The sequence below is a fragment of the Teleopsis dalmanni genome, chromosome 2 (genome assembly GCF_002237135.1).
Source record: "Teleopsis dalmanni isolate 2A chromosome 2, ASM223713v2, whole genome shotgun sequence".
NCBI lineage: Eukaryota > Metazoa > Arthropoda > Insecta > Diptera > Diopsidae > Teleopsis > Teleopsis dalmanni.
The window spans coordinates 142,086,050-142,097,917 of record NC_051847.1 but is presented as its reverse complement, the minus strand read 5'-3'; positions in this window follow the sequence as shown (position 1 = coordinate 142,097,917).

The following is an 11,868-nucleotide window of genomic DNA, read 5'->3' as shown; positions in this document are numbered from 1 at the left end:
TTTCATTTTCCCTAATAAATATTACAAGGAAAAGATAACTTTGGCTAAGCCGAAATTTGAATACCCTTTGCACGGAGTTATTAAAAACGTACATCTCAATGTTCACTAGCTGACTGTGTTTGCTTAAATAAATTAAATAATGTTTATACTAGATAATGTGTAATATTTAGCTTATAAAATTAAGTCATCTCTATATTCGTAGTTGTGAATCTATGAGTATATAAATGGTCTAACATTGTGTTACAGATACTTTGGTAAACTCAATATACCCATCGCAAACTGTGTGTATTGTTGATATTAATGATAGATATCTTTTTTAATTGAAATAAATTAAATCTCCTTTGGTATTTTGCTAATAATTCTGGAATTTATAGTATTTTGCTTTAAAGTATTTTGATTAAAATTCACTTGGAATGATTGTTTCAGATAAAGTAAAATAAACATTGAAATTTCTGATTTTATAGAATTTTTAAATTTAATTGATAAATAAATCATAGATTAAAACTAAAAAGGAATCAAAACAGAAAATATATTTTGATAAAATTATTGATGATTAAAAATTTGTTTTGAAAATTTAAGACCTAGCATAGTTTAAGTTGTTCTTTAATTAATTAAATTATATAATTAAATATGTTAAGAGATAGAATTAAAGAAATATATGTATCTTAGCTACAAATGACATTAATTATGTCTTAACAGAATTATAAATTGGTTCTATTGAAAAATTATTTGAAATGGGAAATTTTTGATTAACTCCATTATTAAGATATCTTTAATCAGGAAAGATAATTTTGATAGTAAATACTATTTAAAATATTTACCTCATTAGGTATTTAAAGTTTGTGTTAATAATTAAAAAAATAAAATGATGTGTTTATTTAAAAATATTGAAATGAATTGCTGTGTGCTTGTTATTTGGATTATTTAAATAAACTTATTACTATTAGATTTGAAACAAATTTGAAACATATTGGTTGAAAAATTGAAATTAAAGAAGGAGAATTACTTTTTTTCAAACATTAAAAACGAATAAAATGACGCTAGTATGAAGAATTGGTAGTTAAACATTTTAAATTATAATGATCATTGACAATGGTTGTTGATTAAACTCGAAACAGCTGTATGATCAGCAACAAAAAAAAAATGAATTATTCAAGTAACAAAATTTTATTCTTATAACTTATTCTTATTTAAAGAATTTTCTATTTAGAAATTAGCTTCTTTGTTATAATGAACTGTACAACAATATTTAATTAATTTAGTTGAATATTTTATTATTTTTAGTTTGAAATTATTATACAGTCTCTTATTACCTAAAGAAACCCATTTTTCGATGACCAAAGATTATTTACTATTTGATCATTAGAGACATTGCTTAAGTAACGTTTAGAGGATGGTCCTGGAGCAGATAAAGTTCTTTAAAATAGGAAGACCCACCGTCATACATGCGCTGGGTAGTGACAAAGCAGGCGTGAGATTATTTCAATGTCGTCCCCACAATTGCAACAAAAATTAAACAGCAGATTCAATCTTCTAGCATGATTTCCTAATCTGCTGTATTCCGAAGCATAAACGTATCTTGAAAAGGTGGTATACAAAACCATTCCAATCATCATTAACATTCGAATCCAAGCTAGTTCGTAGCTATAAGAATTGCACAGCTTAGCTGTGAAGTAAGAAAAAAATAACACATGTTTGAGTATCTGGAGAATGTTATCATTATTATATTGAGAAGACCCATAATATAAAAGTGAACTGAAAAGAGGTTTATTAAGTTTATTAAGAGGTTTTGGGTAACGATTATATATGTATAGTAAACTGTGAAATGTTTTAATTACAAAAATTTCAAGAAATAGCTCCCTTCGAAAAGTTATGTTAAGTTTTATTGATATTAATTATTTTATTTATTATTTGATTTGTGTAATTTTTTTTTATTTATATTTTCAAGACTTAATTGTGTAAATGACAATTAATGGACGTTATAACTTTCTCAACAAGTTGATGAATATAATTGGAGATATTTAATTATAATGATCACCCTGGTATTTGTTGTGTTCAACTACTGTAAAAAACTATTATTATATTCTCAAAGATTACTTAAGAATTTTGAAAATTAACGTGCCTAATACTAAGTTTTTCGGAATACTAAGTTTTTCAGTAAATCGGAGTGACTAAAATACAATATATAACGTTAATCTAATATTAGATTTCAGTAAAATTAAAAAAAAAAACTAATGGTTGTTTATCACGAACATTCATTATACTTATGCAAAGGGATATTAATAAATTATGAATAAATTTTTACTAATGGAACCTGCTCTCTAAGCTGTGCTCTTCTATAATTCATGACTTTGTAATTATAATTCCCACTTTTTATGTATTTTTGCTTAGTGCCCAAAATTAACTGCAGCCAAATTCCTTTTGAAAGTATTTTGTCAGGCAGGTGGCTTTTAACACTAATTTAATTAATAAAGCATTTTTTTTGAACCAGTCAAAAAATATTGCAACAAAGACACAAAATTTTGTGAACATTTGACTTTCACACGGCGCAATTTAACATAAATTTCCCAACAATTACAATTTCCCATCAAATTAAGCGAAATGCCCTTTGAACTCACAAATCCAGAAAAGGGAAAGTTTTCAAAAAAGGGCATAATTTTTAATAAAATTTCGAGCTTTGCTGCCCAAATTTTGTGGACATTACAGAAAACGGAATGAGTTTAAAAATTTAAATGAACACATAGAACAGGTAGAGCAGGAAGGCACTCACGCCCGGTACCACACGCCTTAACTGATTAAGCTTAACCCGCGAACATAATTTTGTGCGTTAACAAAGGATTGTGGTCGGGGGCGTTGGCGTTAGCGTAAGCAGCGTAAACCAAGCGGAGTGAGTTAAATTAAAGTCATACGTTTACATTGCGCCATTAACAAAAACAAAAACTCATGCACACACACACATACACCAAAATACGTACACTTCGGTAGAGCAAAAAAGCTTTAAATTTTGTAATTTAAATGCAAATTGACAGGCAAATGACAAACATTGCAATTAACAACCGCAGGCAGTTGATGAAAGTGAAACAGTGGGCTGTAGCGTGCACAGAGGTAAGCAGTTAGTGAGGTACGCTTATGGTATGAGCGAGTAAATGTATTAAAAATTACAACAACAATAACGAAAAGTACACCAAAATATTGCAATCACAAATGATTTCTTATAACAAAAACAAAGCAACAACGAATAACAACAACAGAAACAACAAACTTATTATGTGCGGAGAACAACATCAGCAAGAAGGAGAAGAATATAATTTATGGTAACCAACATTATTAACACACAATGTCAACAGTGTAAACAGTTAAATTACATATTTATTGTTCATATTGTGTGTGTGTATGTATGTGAGTGCTTGTTCTGTTTGTTTCATACTAATTTGTACATACACACATAAAAAATTGCGGCAATGATAACACGCGGAATTGTGCACGCAAGCAACGTTCGAAGTGTTAACTGTTGAAAATATTTGTAACCTTCACACTCGTACAAAAGTGGAACACAAGTAGGCGTGTGAGTGAGCGATCATTTTGTGCTGTTCCCACTGCAATCTTACACCTTTTAATCAGGTTAACATGTGTCAAATCAAGCGAAAATGTGTCAAATACATTTTTAGTGCTTTTCCTTTCTCGATTTTATGTCGCTAATAAACGCTCATACGGCAAAATTAGAGTCTAAAAAATTGCTGCTAATTATGTTAATTAATGAGAGTCAGCTTTAGAGGAAAATAATTATGCTAAAGGAATATGCATGCTATGGTTTGTTGGTTCAATGGTTAAGTTGTTTTAATGAAATGAGTTAAGCGTGGTCAAAATACCACAGAGTGGTGGCTTACACTTGTGTTGTAATAAAGACATTAAAAAAAAAACAAAAATCATTTAGGTAGAAGCGACATAAATTAGACAAACCATTAAAACGAATTTTAATAAGGACTTTCACATAATATCGTATAATAGCGATGTCAACGTAATTTAACGGCTTTAAAATAGAATTTTTCAAAATATTTTAAACGAAATATATTTGCACCCAAACCTTAACACTTCAACTGTCGCTGAAAAAATGAAATAACAATTCATTCTTAATGGCTCCAGTGATATGTGATCGAAAAAGCTAATAGACTATTCGATATAACACGCCAACTCCGACGACTTTATTGTAATAAACCATATGATTTAATTGTCATATAACTTGAAGAAATCTCTTAGTAAAAACTTATGATGGCATCGAAGATAAACTATTCCTTAGTTTTTTTGTGATTAATAATAGTGTTAACAAATATTGTTACATAAATACTTTTTATAAAAAAAAACTAATTCAACTTAAAAAGAGAGTATTTGTATTTGTTAAACAACAAGTAGTGTTAAGTTTTCTCTGCTTTTAATTTCTTTGTAAAACTAGTTACCTAGTCATTAACTAATACAGAGTTAGATATTAAAGTTAGGTTTATATCGATAGATAATTCGACAGATTATTTTAAAAATTGCTAAAACTACTTATAATAGCAACTTTTTTATTTTTTTTTTTAAACACATTTGTTTATTGCATCTTCTCTTACAATGAGATGAACAATAAGTTGTAAAATCTTATTACTAATTACATAATAGTACAATTTTATTTTAACTATAGATTGCATAATATAAAATAAAATAAGTAAACTTATATCACGGACCTCACTTATATTGGTGGGTTCAATTTCAGTGGAATAAGAGTGAGGTGGATTATTAAGAAATTAAATTAACTCTATGAAATTACTAAAAATAAGAGTGGGGTATTTACTTGAATCTATTGAATTTTAATTAATGGCTGGACGACCAGCTCTTTTTAGGCGCGAAGTACTGGTTCATAATGCGAGTTTCCACGCTAAGGGGTGAACATTTACTTATATTTAATAAATTACGAGTGACAACCACACTTGCGCATAATTTCAATCTATTCGCATGCAAGGAGTGTTATCTACAAAAAAGCGGGAGTTACATGTATTAGAATCATTATTAATGAGCATAAGGTAAAGAACATGAAAGAAGGTCAACAGAAAAACTATATTTATTTTAAAAATATTCTTATGTATACAGAAAAAAATCATTAATCCTGCTGATCACAATTAAAAACAATTATTAACTATCTTACAAATCTTACAAATATGTAACAATAACAGAAATGCTTCTATATACAGATTAAGAATTAAAATTATGTCCCAAATGATTAAACTATCCCAAAGGAAATAAAATCACTTCAGGACTTAAAATTCAGGACACCACGACTGCAACTTATGTCTTCATAAATCCAAAAAAAAAAATATTTTATATAAAAAAATTTATATGATATCAACATTTTCCTTCATATGATGAGGACCAATTGATTGAAAGTCATACAATAACATAATGCATAGTATCATCACATAATAGTCCGATAACGCAAAATAATTTACAATGAAAGGATGGCTGTGGATTATATGTGGTAATAACAGCGTTAAAAATCGCTGTTACCTACATATTGTCTGTACATTCTAATTGCTAAAGTCTTCAACATTTTTGGTTCTGTTAATAAATTATAAGCAAAAACATAGAATAGAAAAACGTGCTACGGCGATGTTTTTGATGTAACATAATCTTCTTGCATGGATTCTTAACACTTTATGTTTTGTTAAGGAACATAGAATAAGAAAAACGTGATGAGGAAATGTTATTTCTCAGTTTTCTGTAACTTGTTAACATTTCAAATATTTTTGGATTTTTTAAAATATTGTAGAAAAAACATAGTACAAAAATAATAGTCCAGTGGTAAGCATTTTTAATTTAACACAATCGTACTAGTTATATTATTATGACAAGTGACAATGGTAAAGTGCGTTCTATGGAATATATATAAATATAGTAAAATGTATGAAATACATAATTAAATATATAGAATTATTTTATTTTAATTATCAAAACGTAAACACGTAAGCGAATTATTTGAATAAAGGAATGTACGACATTACTAGCCAAAACTGGGAAAATATATCTCATTTATTTTCAAATATATATCAGTGTTACTACGTGTGTATTTAATTTTTTAATGCATCAATAAGGATAGTATAGGTTGAAATGGTAACTCTGTGCTCTAAGCCGACTTAACCTTGAATAATAGGCCATTATGATATCAGAAAGTGGCATCAGTAGTTATATATAAAATTATGGAAGGGGTTTTCAACTACCCCAATGCAATAATGTATCAATGTTATTGGGATTGATTGTTATTAGTTTTTAATGACATGAAATGCTATATATATTATTAATGCAATTTAAACTCATTTGCCCATAAACGTATGCAGACGACTTCAATATAAATAATAAAAAATGCAGTAACAATAGGTCAGAAAAATAACAAAAGTAAATAAAATAATTAAAAAAAAAACAAAATAAAACTATAATTAAGATATTCTATTGAATACTCTAACAAAAAAATTAATTCGCTTCCATGATATTGACTTTAAAATCAAATATAAAATATTATTAATTTAAAAAATAAATAGGAAAAAAGTGCTTTCTATATTCACTTAATCTATACAACAGAAAATTAGAAAAAAATCTGTAGAAAACCTTAATGTAATTTACTTAAATCTTTTTGTTTATTTCAATTTATGTAGTATTTTTGTATAGAAAGTTGCCAACTTTTTTTAATGTTTTTTTAATTTTTTCATTAAGGGTGGGATGGTTCAGTTGAGTTGTTCAATTTACTACTTTATATAGAAAACAATTATATATATTAATAAATAAAAAATAAAAATATATACAAAAGCTATAAATAGATTTTTATTTTAAAAATTCACTATAACATTTTTTAAATAATAAATAAATAATAAAAATAAACTGAACAAATAAAATATTTAATATAAACACTTCGATAGTTAACATAACATTTGTGGAACGTACGTATATTTAATATTGGCGAATATATTAAAGTAATGAGATATTCTATTGCGCTGCTACATCATGTACACGTTTCAATTTTAAATTGTTTCATTTTATTCCACATCAACTGCTACTGCGCCTAAAATACTCAAAGCTTTTCTAAAATACCATCCAAACTCTCATGCTCATTATTCCAAATACCACTTTCCAAGAAAAGAGAGTAAGAGAATTAAATCATTTCCAATCAAATTGTGGATGTGGATGGTAAATAGATTTTAATAAGTGGCACAACTAACACAACTGGCAATCCGCATTTGTTAGTATTTGACCTAAAGAGCTTTGCAAAGGCACAAACAGTAACATTTTTAAAGCCAACAGGACTTCAAAGATATGCGCTGCTTGTAGGGCATGTGTACTCTATTGACATGTAAAAATGTAACAAATGTAGCACTCGCAATTTTTTAAATATTAAGTAAGGTCCTGTCTTATAGCAAGTATAGTTCGCAGAGCAATATGAAGTATATGTGAATGTAAAAATTTAATACTGTAAGCCTCTTAAAGCATTTATCCAGCATTTTATTACAGCGATTTATAGTAATTTTTTTTCTCTATTTATGCGGCATTACACTTAAGCAATTCATAGTAAATTTTCCACTTATTTTATTTAATTTTTTTTTTATTTTCATAAATTTAAACGCCTTAGTCAGTTAAAATGTCACCACTTAAAATTTCTTGGTACTTTAACAAATTTGGGTCATAAATTGTAACCGTCCTTACAAATGTTCGCAAAGACACACAAGCGTGTAAGTCACTACAAAATTTAATATATGAGTTCATGGTATGCATAGTTAGGTTCTTCTTGTAAATGCAACTAAGATTGATTTCTTCGGTTAGGTGCTCCTTAATTCATTAAATATTCTCCTTTACGAGTTTCTGCATATACAATGTATATTAGTTCGTGTTTAGTGCTACGACCATTTAGTATGTGCGTGAATTTAGCAATGTTTTACTTCTATTTTAAAAGTGAAATATTGCTTCATGACAGAAAAGTGTATTAAGTTCAATTTAGAAACGTCCTCTTTACCCACCCATATGCATATATTTTATGTCTACATTTGTAGTTAAGGTCAATGACTCCACTCTGCACGCAACTCATGAAAGCAGAAGGATCTGCAATAAAAACAGAGTTGTTATTTCAATTATGGAATTGTTTCGGTTGTGCTTAGTTTACTTGGATTAATGGCGTCAATGGTTGGTTTTAATTAGTTTGCTTATTTGTTTTGTATGCATTAACACATACGGAGACACATACATACATACACACAAAATAGTTAGTAATTAATTAAAGTTTATATTTGTTACTTAACAAGTAAGTAGATAATGATTTATTGCAGCACTTTGTGAAATTAATAATTATTAATTGAAATATATGTTGTATGGTAGATGGAATAATTGTACGGAACTTGTCCAACAGCAAGCAATTAATAGTTGTGGATAAGTTGTGGCTAAGAATCATTAGGCAATAACAAATAAGTACATCAAAAGAAATTGTAATGATTTGTAAACACTCTAAAGAGGAAGAAGAAGTAGATTAATATATCCAGTATTGCATTCGGTTGGGAAGTTAAGCAAGACCACTTCATATTGATATATGAAAGATTTCAAAAGCTTATGAAACAGCTAACTCATTTCCTTCACTTTTTGCTTTACTAATGAATTATTTATTAACTTTTCGTGTACAATAAATGAATAAATATAAATACTACACACTCGAATTAGAAATTTTAGAACACGTACGTTCTTACAAATACCCAATTAGTGACTTGCTGTAGTAGAGTACGCAATTACCACAAGGGAATTATATGAACATAAACCCTTTTGTAGACAGTCCAACGTTGTCAATAATCAAAATTATATTGATAACTTTCAATCATCACCAAAATTCTATAACACTAACCAGAGGCGAGGCGTCGAATGGTTCAGAGTGTTCACTGAACACCTTAACAAAGCTTCCTTTTTAGATTTTTTTTTATTAGGTAAATAATCTCGCTATATTGCTACTTAACATTTTTTATAATAGCTTTTCCAAACAGATTAACATAAACACAAAACGTAGAATACAAACAAAATCACACATGTGTTAGTTACACCCAACATTACTTACAATTAATAAAAGAGAAAACACATTCCTCTTAAAATATACTAAGGTTCAAAATTAAAACTGCACCGCGTTGCTTACAAAGCATGCAAATGAAATAACATTCACATTGGGACTATGTTCAATATTGAATACACAACACAAAACATACAAACAAATATATGTACGTAAAATAATCTTTAACTCTTAAATTAATGCGTGCAAGCAGTTCAATAAAAAAAGTGCACTTCCAATGTTATGCAAAGTAAATACAAAAGAGAAAAGAAATAACTGAGCGAAAATCGCTTTACATTTGACGAGAGGATCATTCCACTAAACTGAACCAAAAGTTTATACAAAGCGTGCAAATACAATCAAAGTCACGGTTGCTGTTTTATATGGGGAAATGGTTCAGTATAAAAACTGAACCGGGCATTGTAAATACAAAGTAAAAGAGTAAATTAATGCATGAGAGTTTCTTACTCTTATATAGAGGTTGGAAATAAATCAATAACAAAGTCATTATTGCAATTTAATACTAGCAAATGGTAAAAGTAAAGAAAAAAATTAAAGAAATTTGAAGTGAAAAATAATATTTAGAAATGAATTAATGTGTGATTAAAGATTTGATTCAAATATCTTTTTTTAAACGATCTTCTGAAAAAAAGATTTTAATTCATAAAATGAATAAACCAACTCCAGATATGAAGAATTTGATACCTGTTGTAAAAATGTCGAAATCTATGGTAAGTCGTCGTTTTCCTACAGCTATAGCTTTATGGTAAATAAAAACCAGTGGATCACAGGCTGCGAACATTTAAATAAATTGTTTTATTGGTCTTGTACGCTATTTGCTTGTGGAAAGGACAAAACTTAGAAGTAGGGGGAATACGTTATAGTTGGAATTCTGTTTTGATTAAATTGTGAACACCTTGCCAAAAAGCTGACGCCTCGCTACTGACACTAACCCATATCATTACAACCGGAATAGTTCGGCAATGTCGACAATGCCCACATGGGTACAGTTACGTCTTGGGAAATTACAATGTAGACGAGCTTGCCAAATCGGGCAGATGATCAGACCCACCCGCAACGTTCAGATAAAGCCTCCTATCAGATCTCAAGTTCGACCTGGTCAAAATTAAACAACAAAACTACTAGTAAGCTACTTTAACAAAAGCGTAATCTGCTTAACATTACAGTATTGTTGCTGACAAGTCACTAGGTATTAGAAAGCCATGCTATAAGACTGTCTTAATCGGGATTGTGGCTCTGCAGATAAGGAGGCAACTCTATTCCACCTCATGTGTCAATTTTTATTATTGGTTAAGAGAAGGTTCACAATTTTTACGGACCTTTTTCTTACCGACCAGACAGGTTTATCATTCTGCAAAATTATGGACAATATTATTGGGCAATATTATAGACTTGTCAGGTTGGTCGCTTTCAACCGTTGAGGAGTTTTTCTAGTCTGCATATGAACAACGCTAATACAAGGCATCAAAACGGGAGCAATTAATCCATTATTTGAGATCAAGAAGGTTTTGGGCACAAAGCTGCCACTGCAACCTAACCTAATTTACTCATATCATCACTTAACTTTAAAACCCATAATTTCTCTCTATCTCTGGTTAAATTATTCGGACTTCTCGATACAATTAAAAAAATAAAAAATTATGCTGTGTTAAAATTTATTTTGTTGGATTCGGTTTACATTCATTCTTAGAAATAGAGACGTCAATTGCAAACTGTATGACCTTAATTACAAACGTGACCCGTACTTTTAGAGCCGTGATAAATATTGAAAGTCCGATAAATGAAATGTACAACTTGCTAAAGAAAAAGTGGAACGCAGGTAATAAGTTTATTGTCAAAATGATGACGAATTGAAAATATTTAAGCGCTATTGAATAATGACTGATTGAATCCGATGACAAGAGATAATTAACTAACAAATAAATAAACAGATTGAGATTCAATGTTCACGAAAGCTATCTAAAGTAATACCTAACATGGCCTGAGCACCAAAAGAATACAATCGTTCGAACAGACGAGATATTAGCGGTGTTAAGATCTAACAATACTTTCGATGCTTTACTCCTTGTTTTGAGACAAAATATCTTTTGTCTATTGGGATTGTAGTATTCAAAAGTAAACGTTTTGACTTCTTCGCCTGCCATGTAGTTATTCTGAATCCCACATTATCAGGCACCCATAGATGGTATATGTACCATTGCTCAAAAAATTCTTAAAAATGTTTTTAGTAATGTATGACAATTTACGAAGCAAGCACCAAAGAGGACAGTTCTCTAATTGTGGCTTGGCAATCCATATATATATACCTCAGTTCACCAGATCATGTAATTACTGCAGAACCCCAACAGAGTTAAAACTGAAATACTTTAAAAATAATCTTTTAAATGAATTTCCGAATAAAACTCTATCTAAAAATTCAACAGCACTGGCTGCTATCATTTTGATTCATTAGGATATTGCTGTTGATCCAAATGAAATTGTCGAGCTTTATTCGGAAATTCATTTAAAAGATTATTTTTAAAGTATTTCAGTTTTAACTCTGTTGGGGTTCTGCAGTAATTACGTGATCTGGTGAACTGAGGTATATATATATGGATTGCCAAGCTACAATTAGAGAACTGTCCTCTTTGGTGCTTGCTTCGTAAATTGTCATACATTGCTAAAAACATTTTTAAGAATTTTTTGAGCAATGGTACATATACCATGTATGGGTGCCTAATAATGTGGGATTCAGAATAACTACATGGCAG